Source organism: Anomaloglossus baeobatrachus, unplaced genomic scaffold (genome assembly GCF_048569485.1).
Source record: "Anomaloglossus baeobatrachus isolate aAnoBae1 unplaced genomic scaffold, aAnoBae1.hap1 Scaffold_3539, whole genome shotgun sequence".
In the NCBI taxonomy this organism is placed as follows: domain Eukaryota; kingdom Metazoa; phylum Chordata; class Amphibia; order Anura; family Aromobatidae; genus Anomaloglossus; species Anomaloglossus baeobatrachus.
The window spans coordinates 27426-46718 of NW_027442898.1; the positions used below are offsets into that span (position 1 = coordinate 27426).

The 19293-nt window shown below is 52.0% G+C and overlaps 3 non-coding genes and 4 pseudogenes across 3 annotated transcripts; all 7 read left to right on the forward strand.

Annotated features, from left to right (window-relative positions):
• The first annotated feature begins 794 nt into the window (after positions 1–794).
• Positions 795–884, forward strand: LOC142272651 (U2 spliceosomal RNA; annotated as a pseudogene).
• Positions 885–6324: 5440 nt separating this feature from the next.
• LOC142272648 (U2 spliceosomal RNA) lies at positions 6325–6529 on the forward strand (annotated as a pseudogene).
• Positions 6530–7916: 1387 nt separating this feature from the next.
• Positions 7917–8107, forward strand: LOC142272625 (U2 spliceosomal RNA). The gene has a single exon (XR_012737453.1). It is a non-coding gene; the product is annotated as a U2 spliceosomal RNA (small nuclear RNA).
• A 1387-nt stretch (positions 8108–9494) lies between these two features.
• On the forward strand, positions 9495–9685 carry LOC142272626 (U2 spliceosomal RNA). The gene has a single exon (XR_012737454.1). It is a non-coding gene; the product is annotated as a U2 spliceosomal RNA (small nuclear RNA).
• Positions 9686–11072: 1387 nt separating this feature from the next.
• LOC142272627 (U2 spliceosomal RNA) lies at positions 11073–11263 on the forward strand. Its single transcript, XR_012737455.1, has one exon. It is a non-coding gene; the product is annotated as a U2 spliceosomal RNA (small nuclear RNA).
• Positions 11264–12650: 1387 nt separating this feature from the next.
• On the forward strand, positions 12651–12754 carry LOC142272650 (U2 spliceosomal RNA; annotated as a pseudogene).
• Positions 12755–18183: 5429 nt separating this feature from the next.
• On the forward strand, positions 18184–18402 carry LOC142272649 (U2 spliceosomal RNA; annotated as a pseudogene).
• The last annotated feature ends 891 nt before the right edge of the window (positions 18403–19293 follow it).

Below are 19293 nucleotides of genomic sequence, written 5' to 3' on the forward strand. Positions count from 1 at the left end.
CAATATAAGGAACGTCAAATACTAAGAAAGGGCGGCCTATGAAAGAATTACTACTTTCAATAAGTACACTTAAACGGCTAATTGGGAATAGAAAAACTGTAAAAAGCCCTCTGAGAAAGCCCCCCTCTAACCTTTGATAGTAAGCTTTTCTGTAGTCTGCCTGTTGATGTATTTTCCGTTTGAACTGTGCACAACATGAAGAGACGGAACACTGGCGGCTTGTCACAATGCCCCCCGATGACATCACAATAGCGCTGCTGCCTAGAAAACAAGCTGCGCAGAAGAAGTTGTTCTTTGGGTGGGAGGGTGGGCTAGTGGAAGGAGGGGGCAATCTCTTTTTTTCCCGGGTGGTAGGGGGATGACAGGAGAAGGGAAGCGGGTGGTGAGAAAGGTACAGAGGGCAGGGTTTGGGGGCTGGGAAGGAAAGGGAAAAGATTAGGGTTTGGGGATGATGAAAGGGCTTTCTACGGGTAAGGATGGCAAAGGGTGGCAGTGACGGAAAGTCAGGCAACCTGTCCTGTCCGTCTTTTTGTATCGTGAATTGGAAAGACTGCAAGGGGGAGGGGAGTTGCTTGCGCCCTAAAGGAGGAGTTATTCAGATTCATTGCAGTGGGCGGCGGCTGCAAAACGCACCATTCTTCTTGTTTTGGCTCTGCAAAGCAGCCTTTTCAAGGGTTGGCTTGGGTGACAAAATGTCTTGTGTAGGCGTGGGTTTGTCTCCCTCTCGCTCTCTCTCCCTAAGATGTGTCCGGCATAGGCCAGGGTGCCACTCGAGGCCCAAACCAATTCTGGTTATCGCTTCTCGGCCTTTTGGCTAAGATCAAGTGTAGTATCTGTTCTTATCAGAACAAACTGAGCTAGCTACACTTGACGAGATACGATCAGGGAGACGAGCTCCGAAGCCCAGCCGAGACCGGAAGAGGGAGATCGGACGGAAGAAGAGCTTGGCAGAAAGAAGCAAGAAGACGAAGGCTCGGAGAAGACTTGGGGAGACCAGAGGAACTTCGAGGAGGAACACAGCGGGAGAAGACACCCGGAGAAGAATCCAAGATCCAGCTCCGGGAACTCAAGCAGGAACCAGCCATGGAAAGCAAGCCAGAGAAGGCAGCCAAGAAGGCTCAGGACCCAGGGACCTCCAGGAAGGCTCATCCAGAGGCTTCTTCGGCCCAAGAGGCCCCTACCTCCGACGCCAGCCAGCCGGAGGGAGCCCGGACGCCGCCTGAAAAGGCTCCAACCCTGGAGCCTTGGATGCGGCAGACGGTCGCCCTGAAGCTAAAGGCGGTGGATGGTAGGTTGCCGGACATGTCCAGCGACGTGTTCTGCAAGAAGATGATTCTGGATCAGGGCTTCTCCAGGGCGGAAACCCTGAGTGTCCAGACCTTCATGACTGGCATTTTTCTGGTAACCTTTGCCACGGTGAATGCCTGCAGGAGATACTGGGAGGCGATGAACGCAGCGATGCCGGACTCCCCTTTTCATTCTTTTTTAGGATCCTGTCCTATACAGAGGGATGAGAAGAGGATCACGGTCTCCATGCGGAACCCGCACACCCCAGGAAGAGACATCTCCACGTTCCTGGGACGTCTCTGCACAGTGGTGAGGGAGCCATCCCACATCCTTAACGGCAACGGATTCTGGACGGGTAAGTGGTCAGTAACCGTTCGACTCTACAGGGAACCAGCATCCGAGGATGGTCTCCAGCACCTGCCCCCGACATTCTCTCTGGGAAACTCCTTTGGTCTCATCTACTACCCGGACATGCCACACAACTGCAGGAAATGTGGCGGGAAAGGGCATTCGATGAAGACCTGCAAGGAGGACGCCTGCAGGGTTTGCCGGGTGACGGGACACAGCTCCAAGGACTGCCCAAAGAAGAAGACTTGCAACCTATGTGGACAGGCGGACCACCTTTACAAGGACTGCCCACAGCGGGAGAAATCCTGGGCAAGGGTTGCCGCGGTGACCCAGTATCGGGTAGTCACAGCTTCGTCGACCAAGGCAGCTACGACCAAGGCCACAGAGGCCAAGGACAAGGCGGCCAAGAACCCGGCGACCGTGGCTCCAGCCGATGCCCCAGCAGCCACGGAGTCCAGGAAAAAGGGTAAGAAAACTGTTGCCCCCTCCCTGGTCCCCCCCCCTGTCACCCCTGTCCAAACCCCTCCCCCCCCGGCCAACCCTACTGAGGATTCCACTACCTCCACCTCATTTCCCTACTCCTCAGTTGGTCTCCTCACCCCCCCCCCAAAGCCCACTCTCCCTCCCCAGACCATGAGAGCAGAGGACCTCAGCACTCTTGCACTTTTCACCGAGGAGGATTTTCCAGCTCTTGTCTCCTCAGGTACAGGCCAAAGGAAAAGGAAGGTGGAAGATAGTCCTGTCGCAGAACCTTCCAAGCTGTTCATTGTGGATCCCAATCCACCCCAGGAAGAGGAGGATGGCCTCCTCCCAGAACCGGACGTGTTGGAGCAGATGGTGGAGTCCCTTGTGGCCGAAGAAGAAATGGAGGAGTCGGAAGCCACTGAGGCACCATCCCTGCTCGATCAGCTAGAAGAAGAGGGTCTGCTGGAGATACCCTTACCAGCAGGTGCCAAAGAGGAAGAACCGCCCGACCGGAGTGGTAACTAAGGCACACCGCCTGCGCTAACTTTCTCTTTCCTCCAATGACTGCTAACATTAACACCTTTTCCATTAATGTTAGGAGCATCAGAGACAAGTTCCGACGTCAGACAATTTTTGCGTTCCTTAACACTCAGTCTAGTGATGTATTTTTCCTGCAGGAATGCTCCCTTCCCTCCTCTAGGTCCTTCAACCATCTGGCCAGGGAGTGGACCCATGGCCCATCCTACTGGTCCGGCGGAGGCGACTGTAGGTCCGCGGGGGTCGCCGTGCTGATCAGGGGAAGCGCCTTCACATTGGACTCTGTTCAGGAAATCGTCTGCGGCAGGTTACTGCTCGTGGATGGCACCTGGGCGGGAGAACCTGTCAGGTTCATCAATGTGTACGCTTCTCCTGTGAAGAGCGATCGACTGGAGCTCCTCCAAGCCCTGCGCCCTCAGCTCGCTACCGCCAGGACGGTAGTGATGGCCGGGGATTTCAACTGCCCGATTGAGGAGGATGGACGCAGTTCTGGAACGGCTGCCAAGTTGGACGTCACATCCAAACTGCTCATTGAGATGGTGACCGAAGCCTCTCTTGTGGACGTTGTTGGCTCCATCGGACACGGATCCGTGAACTATTCATGGTGCCGATCCGATGGCTCGCTGCGTTCCAGGATTGACTTTGTGTTTACCTCTCGGGCGGTTGGGCGGAGTGGGCACTCGATGGTCCCCTGCTTCTTCTCTGACCACAGAGCCATTCACTTTCAAGGTGTGCTGGGCCATGGCTTCCCCATTGGCCCGGGCTCCTGGAAGTTGAACTGCTCTCTGCTGGAAAAGGGTGAGATTCTGGAGGAGCTTAGAGCTGCCTACTCCACGTGGCGGGCCTACAAGGCGGGCTTCCAGTCTGTTTCTGACTGGTGGGAATACGTTAAACTCGAGCTCCGTTTCTTCTTTCAGGCAAAGAGTCAACAACAGGCGGGTCTGAAGAGGAGGGACTTCAGGAGACTCCAGCGTGAGCTGCGTTCCCTGCAGGACCTTCTTCGATGCGGCTGGGACGTGAGAGAGGAGCTGGAGGAGACTAAGAGGAGCCTGAAAAGGCACTTCGAGGAGGAGTCCGAGCGAATTGTCTTCCGTTCCAAAGTGGAGAACCTGGAGAAGGGTGAGAAATGTAACTCGTTCTTTTTCAGGAAACTCCACGCCGGTCACACGCCCATGAATGAACTACGAGACGAGAGTGGCAGCATGCGACGCGGGAAAGAGAACGTGATGAAGGTCGTCAGCGACTTCTACAGCGAACTCTACGCCCGCAAGACTACTGACCCCGAGGCCGCCGATAAGTTCCTGTCAGGTATCACTAACCATCTTGACCCTGCAGACGCGGCGGCCATGGATGTTCCTCTGACGGTGGACGAGCTGCTCTCGGCCGCCAAATCCTTTAGTTCTGGCAGGACACCGGGCAGTGACGGCCTCCCAGCAGAGCTCTATGTAGCGCTGGGAGACCTAATCTGTCCGGACCTGTTAGGGCTGTATGAGGAGATGGTGGTGGAGGGCAGAATGCCTCCATCTCTGAGGGAAGGAATGGTCACGATCCTGTACAAGCGTAAAGGAGAGAGGTGCGACCTGAAGAATTGGCGTCCCATCACCCTTCTGAACGTCGACTACAAGATCCTGGCCAAGACGATGGCAACGAGATTGAAGACTGTTATCGGACGGATCATCCACCCGGATCAGACCTGCGGCATCCCCGGACGTCGCATCGCGGACAGCCTGGCTCTCATGCGGGACACGGTCGAGTACATCAAAGCCCGCCGGGTGCACGCAGCCCTGATCTCGTTGGATCAGGAAAAGGCCTTCGACCGTGTTTCCCATGAGTTCCTGGGCAAAGCTCTGCACAGGTTAGGTTTGGGTAACATGTTTTGCTTGTATGTCCAACTAATGTATTTTGATATTCACAGCTCGGTGTTGGTAAACGGCTGGAAGACTGACCCCTTCCCGGTCCTCTCAGGGGTCAGACAAGGCTGTCCTCTGTCACCTCTTCTTTTTGTTTGTGTTATAGAACTCTTTGCAGAGGCTATCCGGCGGAATGGAGAGATCAGAGGGATCACCGCACCAGGACCAGAACGCTTCGAGGTCAAGTGCTCGCTCTACATGGACGACGTGACCGTCTTCTGCGCGGACCGGCGCTCAGTCGACACCCTCGTCCAGACCTGTGAGACCTTCGGACGGGCTTCGGGAGCCAAAGTCAACTGCGGGAAGTCGGAAGCCATGCTCTTCGGGGACTGGCAGCCGGCCTCTTCCGCCCCCTTCCCTTTCAGCATCCAGCCGGATTTCATCAAGGTTCTTGGAGTCTGGTTCGGGAAGGAAGGAGCAGCCCTCAAGTCCTGGGAGGAACGCTTGACCAAGATCACCCAACGGATCGGTCTGTGGAGCCTCAGACGCCTCACCTGTGAGGGCAAAGCACTGGTCCTGCGTAACGAGGTACTGCCCGTGCTGCAGTACACGGCCCAGGCCTGGCCCCCCCTTGCCACCGTGTGCAGGGCCATTACCAGGACGGTGTTTCGTTTTGTCTGGGGATCCAAGATGGACAGAGTAAAGCGGAGCATCATGTACAAGGATCCTCGCAAGGGTGGGAAGGGCGTACCCGATATCCCCACCCTCCTGCGATCCTCCTTCGTATGTGACTGCGTTCGCCGAACTCTGCGAGTCAAGAGAGGTTCCGCGGGTGGGTCCATGTCTCGCTTCTTCCTGCTCCCCCTTTGGAGACGGTTAGGCTGGGACAAGTGGGACAGCTCCTTCCCCTACAACTGGACGGCGCCATGGTTCTACGGAGACGTGGTTCGGTTTGTGAGGGAACACCAACTGGAGGGACTCAAGCCTGATTTGTGGAAGCCAAAGACTATCCACAAACTCATCAGAGCCAAGGACGAAATGGAGAACATTCCAGGACTTCATCACGACACACTGGAGACTGTTTGGACAAACGTGTCATCGGCTGGATTGACCAACGGGCACAAGGACTTGTCATGGATGGCGATACAGGGCGGACTGCCCGTCCGGTCATTCATGCACGCCCGGAACCTGTGCAAAACCCGGTACTGCCCAAGGTGCCCCTTCGTGGAGGAAACATCGCTGCACGCCTTTTGGGACTGCCGTTTCGCACAGCGCCTGTTGGTTGCCCTGGAGGATGACCTGAGGAACTCCGTCCCCAGAGGGAGCCTATCGTACCATTCCGTACTTTATGGACTCTTCCCTGGGACTCACACCGTTGGAGCCATCCAGGAGGCTTGGCGCCTTATGAACTGCTTTAAGGACGCTATTTGGGTCGCCAGGAACCGGCTCATCTTGAAGAGGGAGAGGATGTCTATCCAGGATTGCCGCAGGCTGATCCACAGCCTGCTCAGAGACTATTCCATCATGGACAGTCCGGACGACAGCGCCGAGGAGGAGGTTTAGACCTCTTCCATGCCCCCTCCCTCCTTTTCCCGTTATGTGCGTCTTTCAATAAAGCTTCGGGCCTGTGATTTCCCCACCCTATCCCCCTTTTCCCCTACCCCCATCCCCCAATCGCCGGTTCGTCGTTATTTATTGTCTAACTTTTTCTTTCAGCTTGAGTGTTATGGATAAGCATAGGAGCGTGATGTATAGTTTAGTGCGTCGTACTCTATGGCTATGTAAGAAGGATTGTATATTTCTGTGTGTACGGGGCTGCGGCACTGTACACGGTTTGTTACCTTTTTGTGAGTAGTGCATGATAATAAAGATGCTGTTAAATCAAAAAATCTGTTCTTATCAGTTTAATATCTGATACGTCCCCTATCTGGGGACCATATATTAAATGGATTTTTAGAACAGGGAGATGGAAAAAGAGCTTGCTCTGTCCACTCCACGCATTGACCTGGTATTGCAGTACCTCCAGGAACGGTGCACCCCTTCTTAACCCAGTTTCCAAAAGCAGAACTCAATTCACCTGATTCATATTAGCCCGATTTAATGAATTGGAAGAAAGCATACGTCTTCATATGCACCTCAATTTGGCCCATTCACTTTTCACACTTCCTCCTTTTGTTTTTTATCTTTCACACTTTTGACTTTCTTTATTCATCCAAATAGCAAACTCATCACCACTCAACCTGACCAACTCGGCTATGTCCCCGTGCTGCAGTTCTCTGTCTTATCTAGATCATTTGCAATTGAATGGAATAGATCCCTTTTGGACAAAGTGGATTCACCTGCTGCTGCAGTGACCACAGGTGTGATAACATCTAGAATTGGCATCTGGTGCGATCTCTCCGCTTCCACTCCAAAGAAAGTTACCTGTTTATTCCTATCATGCATTGGTTTTTGGGGTTTTCTTTGAGTAATGATGATCTCTTTAGTAGTCTGTTGGCGCCCTCTCCTGGAGGAATAGTTTGCTTGCTCTTGGACATTCTAAAAGAGAGGTCATGATAGACATTGAGCTTCTGAGCTCAATTGGGGACAGTCATGGGTGATGAATGTTTGCAACCTACTGCGAAGCCTCATACCGCAATATAAGGAACGTCAAATACTAAGAAAGGGCGGCCTATGAAAGAATTACTACTTTCAATAAGTACACTTAAACGGCTAATTGGGAATAGAAAAACTGTAAAAAGCCCTCTGAGAAAGCCCCCCTCTAACCTTTGATAGTAAGCTTTTCTGTAGTCTGCCTGTTGATGTATTTTCCGTTTGAACTGTGCACAACATGAAGAGACGGAACACTGGCGGCTTGTCACAATGCCCCCCGATGACATCACAATAGCGCTGCTGCCTAGAAAACAAGCTGCGCAGAAGAAGTTGTTCTTTGGGTGGGAGGGTGGGCTAGTGGAAGGAGGGGGCAATCTCTTTTTTTCCCGGGTGGTAGGGGGATGACAGGAGAAGGGAAGCGGGTGGTGAGAAAGGTACAGAGGGCAGGGTTTGGGGGCTGGGAAGGAAAGGGAAAAGATTAGGGTTTGGGGATGATGAAAGGGCTTTCTACGGGTAAGGATGGCAAAGGGTGGCAGTGACGGAAAGTCAGGCAACCTGTCCTGTCCGTCTTTTTGTATCGTGAATTGGAAAGACTGCAAGGGGGAGGGGAGTTGCTTGCGCCCTAAAGGAGGAGTTATTCAGATTCATTGCAGTGGGCGGCGGCTGCAAAACGCACCATTCTTCTTGTTTTGGCTCTGCAAAGCAGCCTTTTCAAGGGTTGGCTTGGGTGACAAAATGTCTTGTGTAGGCGTGGGTTTGTCTCCCTCTCGCTCTCTCTCCCTAAGATGTGTCCGGCATAGGCCAGGGTGCCACTCGAGGCCCAAACCAATTCTGGTTATCGCTTCTCGGCCTTTTGGCTAAGATCAAGTGTAGTATCTGTTCTTATCAGTTTAATATCTGATACGTCCCCTATCTGGGGACCATATATTAAATGGATTTTTAGAACAGGGAGATGGAAAAAGAGCTTGCTCTGTCCACTCCACGCATTGACCTGGTATTGCAGTACCTCCAGGAACGGTGCACCCCTTCTTAACCCAGTTTCCAAAAGCAGAACTCAATTCACCTGATTCATATTAGCCCGATTTAATGAATTGGAAGAAAGCATACGTCTTCATATGCACCTCAATTTGGCCCATTCACTTTTCACACTTCCTCCTTTTGTTTTTTATCTTTCACACTTTTGACTTTCTTTATTCATCCAAATAGCAAACTCATCACCACTCAACCTGACCAACTCGGCTATGTCCCCGTGCTGCAGTTCTCTGTCTTATCTAGATCATTTGCAATTGAATGGAATAGATCCCTTTTGGACAAAGTGGATTCACCTGCTGCTGCAGTGACCACAGGTGTGATAACATCTAGAATTGGCATCTGGTGCGATCTCTCCGCTTCCACTCCAAAGAAAGTTACCTGTTTATTCCTATCATGCATTGGTTTTTGGGGTTTTCTTTGAGTAATGATGATCTCTTTAGTAGTCTGTTGGCGCCCTCTCCTGGAGGAATAGTTTGCTTGCTCTTGGACATTCTAAAAGAGAGGTCATGATAGACATTGAGCTTCTGAGCTCAATTGGGGACAGTCATGGGTGATGAATGTTTGCAACCTACTGCGAAGCCTCATACCGCAATATAAGGAACGTCAAATACTAAGAAAGGGCGGCCTATGAAAGAATTACTACTTTCAATAAGTACACTTAAACGGCTAATTGGGAATAGAAAAACTGTAAAAAGCCCTCTGAGAAAGCCCCCCTCTAACCTTTGATAGTAAGCTTTTCTGTAGTCTGCCTGTTGATGTATTTTCCGTTTGAACTGTGCACAACATGAAGAGACGGAACACTGGCGGCTTGTCACAATGCCCCCCGATGACATCACAATAGCGCTGCTGCCTAGAAAACAAGCTGCGCAGAAGAAGTTGTTCTTTGGGTGGGAGGGTGGGCTAGTGGAAGGAGGGGGCAATCTCTTTTTTTCCCGGGTGGTAGGGGGATGACAGGAGAAGGGAAGCGGGTGGTGAGAAAGGTACAGAGGGCAGGGTTTGGGGGCTGGGAAGGAAAGGGAAAAGATTAGGGTTTGGGGATGATGAAAGGGCTTTCTACGGGTAAGGATGGCAAAGGGTGGCAGTGACGGAAAGTCAGGCAACCTGTCCTGTCCGTCTTTTTGTATCGTGAATTGGAAAGACTGCAAGGGGGAGGGGAGTTGCTTGCGCCCTAAAGGAGGAGTTATTCAGATTCATTGCAGTGGGCGGCGGCTGCAAAACGCACCATTCTTCTTGTTTTGGCTCTGCAAAGCAGCCTTTTCAAGGGTTGGCTTGGGTGACAAAATGTCTTGTGTAGGCGTGGGTTTGTCTCCCTCTCGCTCTCTCTCCCTAAGATGTGTCCGGCATAGGCCAGGGTGCCACTCGAGGCCCAAACCAATTCTGGTTATCGCTTCTCGGCCTTTTGGCTAAGATCAAGTGTAGTATCTGTTCTTATCAGTTTAATATCTGATACGTCCCCTATCTGGGGACCATATATTAAATGGATTTTTAGAACAGGGAGATGGAAAAAGAGCTTGCTCTGTCCACTCCACGCATTGACCTGGTATTGCAGTACCTCCAGGAACGGTGCACCCCTTCTTAACCCAGTTTCCAAAAGCAGAACTCAATTCACCTGATTCATATTAGCCCGATTTAATGAATTGGAAGAAAGCATACGTCTTCATATGCACCTCAATTTGGCCCATTCACTTTTCACACTTCCTCCTTTTGTTTTTTATCTTTCACACTTTTGACTTTCTTTATTCATCCAAATAGCAAACTCATCACCACTCAACCTGACCAACTCGGCTATGTCCCCGTGCTGCAGTTCTCTGTCTTATCTAGATCATTTGCAATTGAATGGAATAGATCCCTTTTGGACAAAGTGGATTCACCTGCTGCTGCAGTGACCACAGGTGTGATAACATCTAGAATTGGCATCTGGTGCGATCTCTCCGCTTCCACTCCAAAGAAAGTTACCTGTTTATTCCTATCATGCATTGGTTTTTGGGGTTTTCTTTGAGTAATGATGATCTCTTTAGTAGTCTGTTGGCGCCCTCTCCTGGAGGAATAGTTTGCTTGCTCTTGGACATTCTAAAAGAGAGGTCATGATAGACATTGAGCTTCTGAGCTCAATTGGGGACAGTCATGGGTGATGAATGTTTGCAACCTACTGCGAAGCCTCATACCGCAATATAAGGAACGTCAAATACTAAGAAAGGGCGGCCTATGAAAGAATTACTACTTTCAATAAGTACACTTAAACGGCTAATTGGGAATAGAAAAACTGTAAAAAGCCCTCTGAGAAAGCCCCCCTCTAACCTTTGATAGTAAGCTTTTCTGTAGTCTGCCTGTTGATGTATTTTCCGTTTGAACTGTGCACAACATGAAGAGACGGAACACTGGCGGCTTGTCACAATGCCCCCCGATGACATCACAATAGCGCTGCTGCCTAGAAAACAAGCTGCGCAGAAGAAGTTGTTCTTTGGGTGGGAGGGTGGGCTAGTGGAAGGAGGGGGCAATCTCTTTTTTTCCCGGGTGGTAGGGGGATGACAGGAGAAGGGAAGCGGGTGGTGAGAAAGGTACAGAGGGCAGGGTTTGGGGGCTGGGAAGGAAAGGGAAAAGATTAGGGTTTGGGGATGATGAAAGGGCTTTCTACGGGTAAGGATGGCAAAGGGTGGCAGTGACGGAAAGTCAGGCAACCTGTCCTGTCCGTCTTTTTGTATCGTGAATTGGAAAGACTGCAAGGGGGAGGGGAGTTGCTTGCGCCCTAAAGGAGGAGTTATTCAGATTCATTGCAGTGGGCGGCGGCTGCAAAACGCACCATTCTTCTTGTTTTGGCTCTGCAAAGCAGCCTTTTCAAGGGTTGGCTTGGGTGACAAAATGTCTTGTGTAGGCGTGGGTTTGTCTCCCTCTCGCTCTCTCTCCCTAAGATGTGTCCGGCATAGGCCAGGGTGCCACTCGAGGCCCAAACCAATTCTGGTTATCGCTTCTCGGCCTTTTGGCTAAGATCAAGTGTAGTATCTGTTCTTATCAGTTTAATATCTGATACGTCCCCTATCTGGGGACCATATATTAAATGGATTTTTAGAACAGGGAGATGGAAAAAGAGCTTGCTCTGTCCACTCCACGCATTGACCTGGTATTGCAGTACCTCCAGGAACGGTGCACCCCTTCTTAACCCAGTTTCCAAAAGCAGAACTCAATTCACCTGATTCATATTAGCCCGATTTAATGAATTGGAAGAAAGCATACGTCTTCATATGCACCTCAATTTGGCCCATTCACTTTTCACACTTCCTCCTTTTGTTTTTTATCTTTCACACTTTTGACTTTCTTTATTCATCCAAATAGCAAACTCATCACCACTCAACCTGACCAACTCGGCTATGTCCCCGTGCTGCAGTTCTCTGTCTTATCTAGATCATTTGCAATTGAATGGAATAGATCCCTTTTGGACAAAGTGGATTCACCTGCTGCTGCAGTGACCACAGGTGTGATAACATCTAGAATTGGCATCTGGTGCGATCTCTCCGCTTCCACTCCAAAGAAAGTTACCTGTTTATTCCTATCATGCATTGGTTTTTGGGGTTTTCTTTGAGTAATGATGATCTCTTTAGTAGTCTGTTGGCGCCCTCTCCTGGAGGAATAGTTTGCTTGCTCTTGGACATTCTAAAAGAGAGGTCATGATAGACATTGAGCTTCTGAGCTCAATTGGGGACAGTCATGGGTGATGAATGTTTGCAACCTACTGCGAAGCCTCATACCGCAATATAAGGAACGTCAAATACTAAGAAAGGGCGGCCTATGAAAGAATTACTACTTTCAATAAGTACACTTAAACGGCTAATTGGGAATAGAAAAACTGTAAAAAGCCCTCTGAGAAAGCCCCCCTCTAACCTTTGATAGTAAGCTTTTCTGTAGTCTGCCTGTTGATGTATTTTCCGTTTGAACTGTGCACAACATGAAGAGACGGAACACTGGCGGCTTGTCACAATGCCCCCCGATGACATCACAATAGCGCTGCTGCCTAGAAAACAAGCTGCGCAGAAGAAGTTGTTCTTTGGGTGGGAGGGTGGGCTAGTGGAAGGAGGGGGCAATCTCTTTTTTTCCCGGGTGGTAGGGGGATGACAGGAGAAGGGAAGCGGGTGGTGAGAAAGGTACAGAGGGCAGGGTTTGGGGGCTGGGAAGGAAAGGGAAAAGATTAGGGTTTGGGGATGATGAAAGGGCTTTCTACGGGTAAGGATGGCAAAGGGTGGCAGTGACGGAAAGTCAGGCAACCTGTCCTGTCCGTCTTTTTGTATCGTGAATTGGAAAGACTGCAAGGGGGAGGGGAGTTGCTTGCGCCCTAAAGGAGGAGTTATTCAGATTCATTGCAGTGGGCGGCGGCTGCAAAACGCACCATTCTTCTTGTTTTGGCTCTGCAAAGCAGCCTTTTCAAGGGTTGGCTTGGGTGACAAAATGTCTTGTGTAGGCGTGGGTTTGTCTCCCTCTCGCTCTCTCTCCCTAAGATGTGTCCGGCATAGGCCAGGGTGCCACTCGAGGCCCAAACCAATTCTGGTTATCGCTTCTCGGCCTTTTGGCTAAGATCAAGTGTAGTATCTGTTCTTATCAGAACAAACTGAGCTAGCTACACTTGACGAGATACGATCAGGGAGACAAGCTCCGAAGCCCAGCCGAGACCGAAAGAGGGAGATCGGACGGAAGAAGAGCTTGGCAGAAAGAAGCAAGAAGACGAAGGCTCGGAGAAGACTTGGGGAGACCAGAGGAACTTCGAGGAGGAACACAGCGGGAGAAGACACCCGGAGAAGAATCCAAGATCCAGCTCCGGGAACTCAAGCAGGAACCAGCCATGGCAATCAAGCCAGAGAAGGCAGCCAGGAAGGCTCAGGACCCAGGGACCTCCAGGAAGGCTCATCCAGAGGCTTCTTCGGCCCAAGAGGCCCCCACCTCCGACGCCAGCCAGCCGGAGGGAGCCCGGACGCCGCCTGAAAAGGCTCCAACCCTGGAGCCTTGGATGCGGCAGACGGTCGCCCTGAAGCTAAAGGCGGTGGATGGTAGGTTGCCGGACATGTCCAGCGACGTGTTCTGCAAGAAGATGATTCTGGATCAGGGCTTCTCCAGGGCGGAAACCCTGAGTGTCCAGACCTTCATGACTGGCATTTTTCTGGTAACCTTTGCCACGGTGAATGCCTGCAGGAGATACTGGGAGGCGATGAACGCAGCGATGCCGGACTCCCCTTTTCATTCTTTTTTAGGATCCTGTCCTATACAGAGGGATGAGAAGAGGATCACGGTCTCCATGCGGAACCCGCACACCCCAGGAAGAGACATCTCCACGTTCCTGGGACGTCTCTGCACAGTGGTGAGGGAGCCATCCCACATCCTTAACGGCAACGGATTCTGGACGGGTAAGTGGTCAGTAACCGTTCGACTCCACAGGGAACCAGCATCCGAGGATGGTCTCCAGCACCTGCCCCCGACATTCTCTCTGGGAAACTCCTATGGTCTCATCTACTACCCGGACATGCCACACAACTGCAGGAAATGTGGCGGGAAAGGGCATTCGATGAAGACCTGCAAGGAGGACGCCTGCAGGGTTTGCCGGGTGACAGGACACAGCTCCAAGGACTGCCCAAAGAAGAAGACTTGCAACCTATGTGGACAGGCGGACCACCTTTACAAGGACTGCCCACAGCGGGAGAAATCCTGGGCAAGGGTTGCCGCGGCGACCCAGTATCGGGTAGTCACAGCTTCGTCGACCAAGGCAGCTACGACCAAGGCCACAGAGGCCAAGGACAAGGCGGCCAAGAACCCGGCGACCGTGGCTCCAGCCGATGCCCCAGCAGCCACGGAGTCCAGGGAAAAGAAGGGTAAGAAAACTGCTGCCCCCTCCCTGGTCCCCCCCCCTGTCACCCCTGTCCAAACCCCTCCCCCCCCGGCCAACCCTACTGAGGATTCCACTACCTCCACCTCATTTCCCTACTCCTCAGCTGGTCTCCTCACCCCCCCCCCAAAGCCCACTCTCCCTCCCCAGACCATGAGAGCAGAGGGCCTCAGCACTCTTGCACTTTTCACCGAGGAGGATTTTCCAGCTCTTGTCTCCTCAGGTACAGGCCAAAGGAAAAGGAAGGTGGAAGATAGTCCTGTCGCAGAACCTTCCAAGCTGTTCATTGTGGACCTTAACCCACCCCAGGAAGAGGAGGATGGCCTCCTCCCAGAACCGGACGTGTTGGAGCAGATGGTGGAGTCCCTTGTGGCCGAAGAAGAAATGGAGGAGTCGGAAGCCACTGAGGCACCATCCCTGCTTGATCAGCTAGCAGAAGAGGGTCTGCTGGAGATACCCTTACCAGCAGGTGCCAAAGAGGAAGAACCGCCCGACCGGAGTGGTAACTAAGGCACACCGCCTGCTCTAACTTTCTCTTTCCTCCAATGACTGCTAACATTAACATCTTTTCCATTAATGTTAGGAGCATCAGAGACAAGTTCCGACGTCAGACAATTTTTGCGTTCCTTAACACTCAGTCTAGTGATGTATTTTTCCTGCAGGAATGCTCCCTTCCCTCCTCTAGGTCCTTCAACCATCTGGCCAGGGAGTGGACCCATGGCCCATCCTACTGGTCTGGCGGGGGCGACTGTAGGTCCGCGGGGGTCGCCGTGCTGATCAGGGGAAGCGCCTTCACATTGGACTCTGTTCAGGAAATCGTCTGCGGCAGGTTACTGCTCGTGGATGGCACCTGGGCGGGAGAACCTGTCAGGTTCATCAATGTGTATGCTTCTCCTGTGAAGAGCGATCGACTGGAGCTCCTCCAAGCCCTGCGCCCTCAGCTCGCTACCGCCAGGACGGTAGTGATGGCCGGGGATTTCAACTGCCCGATTGAGGAGGATGGACGCAGTTCTGGAACGGCTGCCAAGTTGGACGTCACATCCAAACTGCTCATTGAGATGGTGACCGAAGCCTCTCTTGTGGACGTTGTTGGCTCCATCGGACACGGATCCGTGAACTATTCATGGTGCCGATCCGATGGCTCGCTGCGTTCCAGGATTGACTTTGTGTTTACCTCTCGGGCGGTTGGGCGGAGTGGGCACTCGATGGTCCCCTGCTTCTTCTCTGACCACAGAGCCATTCACTTTCAAGGTGTGCTGGGCCATGGCTTCCCCATTGGCCCGGGCTCCTGGAAGCTGAACTGCTCTCTGCTGGAAAAGGGTGAGATTCTGGAGGAGCTTAGAGCTGCCTACTCCACGTGGCGGGCCTACAAGGCGGGCTTCCAGTCTGTTTCTGACTGGTGGGAATACGTTAAACTCGAGTTCCGTTTCTTCTTTCAGGCAAAGAGTCAACAACAGGCGTGTCTGAAGAGGAGGGACTTCAGGAGACTCCAGCGTGAGCTGCGTTCCCTGCAGGACCTTCTTCGATGCGGCTGGGACGTGAGAGAGGAGCTGGAGGAGACTAAGAGGAGCCTGAAAAGGCACTTCGAGGAGGAGTCCGAGCGAATTGTCTTCCGTTCCAAAGTGGAGAACCTGGAGAAGGGTGAGAAATGTAACTCGTTCTTTTTCAGGAAACTCCACGCCGGTCACACGCCCATGAATGAACTACGAGACGAGAGTGGAAACATGCGACGCGGGAAAGAGAACGTGATGAAGGTCGTCAGCGACTTCTACAGCGAACTCTACGCCCGCAAGACTACTGACCCCGAGGCCGCCGATAAGTTCCTGTCAGGTATCACTAACCATCTTGACCCTGCAGACGCGGCGGCCATGGATGTTCCTCTGACGGTGGACGAGCTGCTCTCGGCCGCCAAATCCTTTAGTTCTGGCAGGACACCGGGCAGTGACGGCCTCCCAGCAGAGCTCTATGTAGCGCTGGGAGACCTAATCTGTCCGGACCTGTTAGGGCTGTATGAGGAGATGGTGGTGGAGGGCAGAATGCCTCCATCTCTGAGGGAAGGAATGGTCACGATCCTGTACAAGCGTAAAGGAGAGAGGTGCGACCTGAAGAATTGGCGTCCCATCACCCTTCTGAACGTCGACTACAAGATCCTGGCCAAGACGATGGCAACGAGATTGAAGACTGTTATCGGACGGATCATCCACCCGGACCAGACCTGCGGCATCCCCGGACGTCGCATCGCAGACAGCCTGGCTCTCATGCGGGACACGGTCGAGTACATCAAAGCCCGCCGGGTGCACGCAGCCCTGATCTCGTTGGATCAGGAAAAGGCCTTCGACCGTGTTTCCCATGAGTTCCTGGGCAAAGCTCTGCACAGGTTAGGTTTGGGTAACATGTTTTGCTTGTATGTCCAACTAATGTATTTTGATATTCACAGCTCGGTGTTGGTGAACGGCTGGAAGACTGACCCCTTCCCGGTCCTCTCAGGGGTCAGACAAGGCTGTCCTCTGTCACCTCTTCTTTTTGTTTGTGTTATAGAACTCTTTGCAGAGGCTATCCGGCGGAATGGAGAGATCAGAGGGATCACCGCACCAGGACCAGAACGCTTCGAGGTCAAGTGCTCGCTCTACATGGACGACGTGACCGTCTTCTGCGCGGACCGGCGCTCAGTCGACACCCTCGTCCAGACCTGTGAGACCTTCGGACGGGCTTCGGGAGCCAAAGTCAACTGCGGGAAGTCGGAAGCCATGCTCTTCGGGGACTGGCAGCCGGCCTCTTCCGCCCCCTTCCCTTTCAGCATCCAGCCGGATTTCATCAAGGTTCTTGGAGTCTGGTTCGGGAAGGAAGGAGCAGCCCTCAAGTCCTGGGAGGAACGCTTGACCAAGATCACCCAACGGATCGGTCTGTGGAGCCTCAGACGCCTCACCTGTGAGGGCAAAGCACTGGTCCTGCGTAACGAGGTACTGCCCGTGCTGCAGTACACGGCCCAGGCCTGGCCCCCCCTTGCCACCGTGTGCAGGGCCATTACCAGGACGGTGTTTCGTTTTGTCTGGGGATCCAAGATGGACAGAGTAAAGCGGAGCATCATGTACAAGGATCCTCGCAAGGGTGGGAAGGGCGTACCCGATATCCCCACCCTCCTGCGATCCTCCTTCGTATGTGACTGCGTTCGCCGAACTCTGCGTGTCAAGAGAGGTTCCGCGGGTGGGTCCATGTCTCGCTTCTTCCTGCTCCCCCTTTGGAGACGGTTAGGCTGGGACAAGTGGGACAGCTCCTTCCCCTACAACTGGACGGCGCCATGGTTCTACGGAGACGTGGTTCGGTTTGTGAGGGAACACCAACTGGAGGGACTCAAGCCCGATTTGTGGAAGCCAAAGACTATCCACAAACTCATCAGAGCCAAGGACGAAATGGAGAACATTCCAGGACTTCATCACGACACACTGGAGACTGTTTGGACAAACGTGTCATCGGCTGGATTGACCAACGGGCACAAGGACTTGTCATGGATGGCGATACAGGGCGGACTGCCCGTCCGGTCATTCATGCACGCCCGGAACCTGTGCAAAACCCGGTACTGCCCAAGGTGCCCCTTCGTGGAGGAAACATCGCTGCACGCCTTTTGGGACTGCCGTTTCGCACAGCGCCTGTTGGTTGCCCTGGAGGATGACCTGAGGAACTCCGTCCCCAGAGGGAGCCTATCGTACCATTCCGTACTTTATGGACTCTTCCCTGGGACTCACACCGTTGGAGCCATCCAGGAGGCTTGGCGCCTTATGAACTGCTTTAAGGACGCTATTTGGGTCGCCAGGAACCGGCTCATCTTGAAGAGGGAGAGGATGTCTATCCAGGATTGCCGCAGGCTGATCCACAGCCTGCTCAGAGACTATTCCATCATGGACAGTCCGGACGACAGCGCCGAGGAGGAGGTTTAGACCTCTTCCATGCCCCCTCCCTCCTTTTCCCGTTATGTGCGTCTTTCAATAAAGCTTCGGGCCTGTGATTTCCCCACCCTATCCCCCTTTTCCCCTACCCCCACCCCCCAATCGCCGGTTCGTCGTTATTTATTGTCTAACTTTTTCTTTCAGCTTGAGTGTTATGGATAAGCATAGGAGTGTGATGTATAGTTTAGTGCGTCGTACTCTATGGCTATGTAAGAAGGATTGTATAGTTCTGTGTGTACGGGGCTGCGGCACTGTACACGGTTTGTTACCTTTTTGTGAGTAGTGCATGATAATAAAGATGCTGTTAAAAAAAAAAAAAAAAAAAAAAAAATCTGTTCTTATCAGTTTAATATCTGATACGTCCCCTATCTGGGGACCATATATTAAATGGATTTTTAGAACAGGGAGATGGAAAAAGAGCTTGCTCTGTCCACTCCACGCATTGACCTGGTATTGCAGTACCTCCAGGAACGGTGCACCCCTTCTTAACCCAGTTTCCAAAAGCAGAACTCAATTCACCTGATTCATATTAGCCCGATTTAATGAATTGGAAGAAAGCATACGTCTTCATATGCACCTCAATTTGGCCCATTCACTTTTCACACTTCCTCCTTTTGTTTTTTATCTTTCACACTTTTGACTTTCTTTATTCATCCAAATAGCAAACTCATCACCACTCAACCTGACCAACTCGGCTATGTCCCCGTGCTGCAGTTCTCTGTCTTATCTAGATCATTTGCAATTGAATGGAATAGATCCCTTTTGGACAAAGTGGATTCACCTGCTGCTGCAGTGACCACAGGTGTGATAACATCTAGAATTGGCATCTGGTGCGATCTCTCCGCTTCCACTCCAAAGAAAGTTACCTGTTTATTCCTATCATGCATTGGTTTTTGGGGTTTTCTTTGAGTAATGATGATCTCTTTAGTAGTCTGTTGGCGCCCTCTCCTGGAGGAATAGTTTGCTTGCTCTTGGACATTCTAAAAGAGAGGTCATGATAGACATTGAGCTTCTGAGCTCAATTGGGGACAGTCATGGGTGATGAATGTTTGCAACCTACTGCGAAGCCTCATACCGCAATATAAGGAACGTCAAATACTAAGAAAGGGCGGCCTATGAAAGAATTACTACTTTCAATAAGTACACTTAAACGGCTAATTGGGAATAGAAAAACTGTAAAAAGCCCTCTGAGAAAGCCCCCCTCTAACCTTTGATAGTAAGCTTTTCTGTAGTCTGCCTGTTGATGTATTTTCCGTTTGAACTGTGCACAACATGAAGAGACGGAACACTGGCGGCTTGTCACAATGCCCCCCGATGACATCACAATAGCGCTGCTGCCTAGAAAACAAGCTGCGCAGAAGAAGTTGTTCTTTGG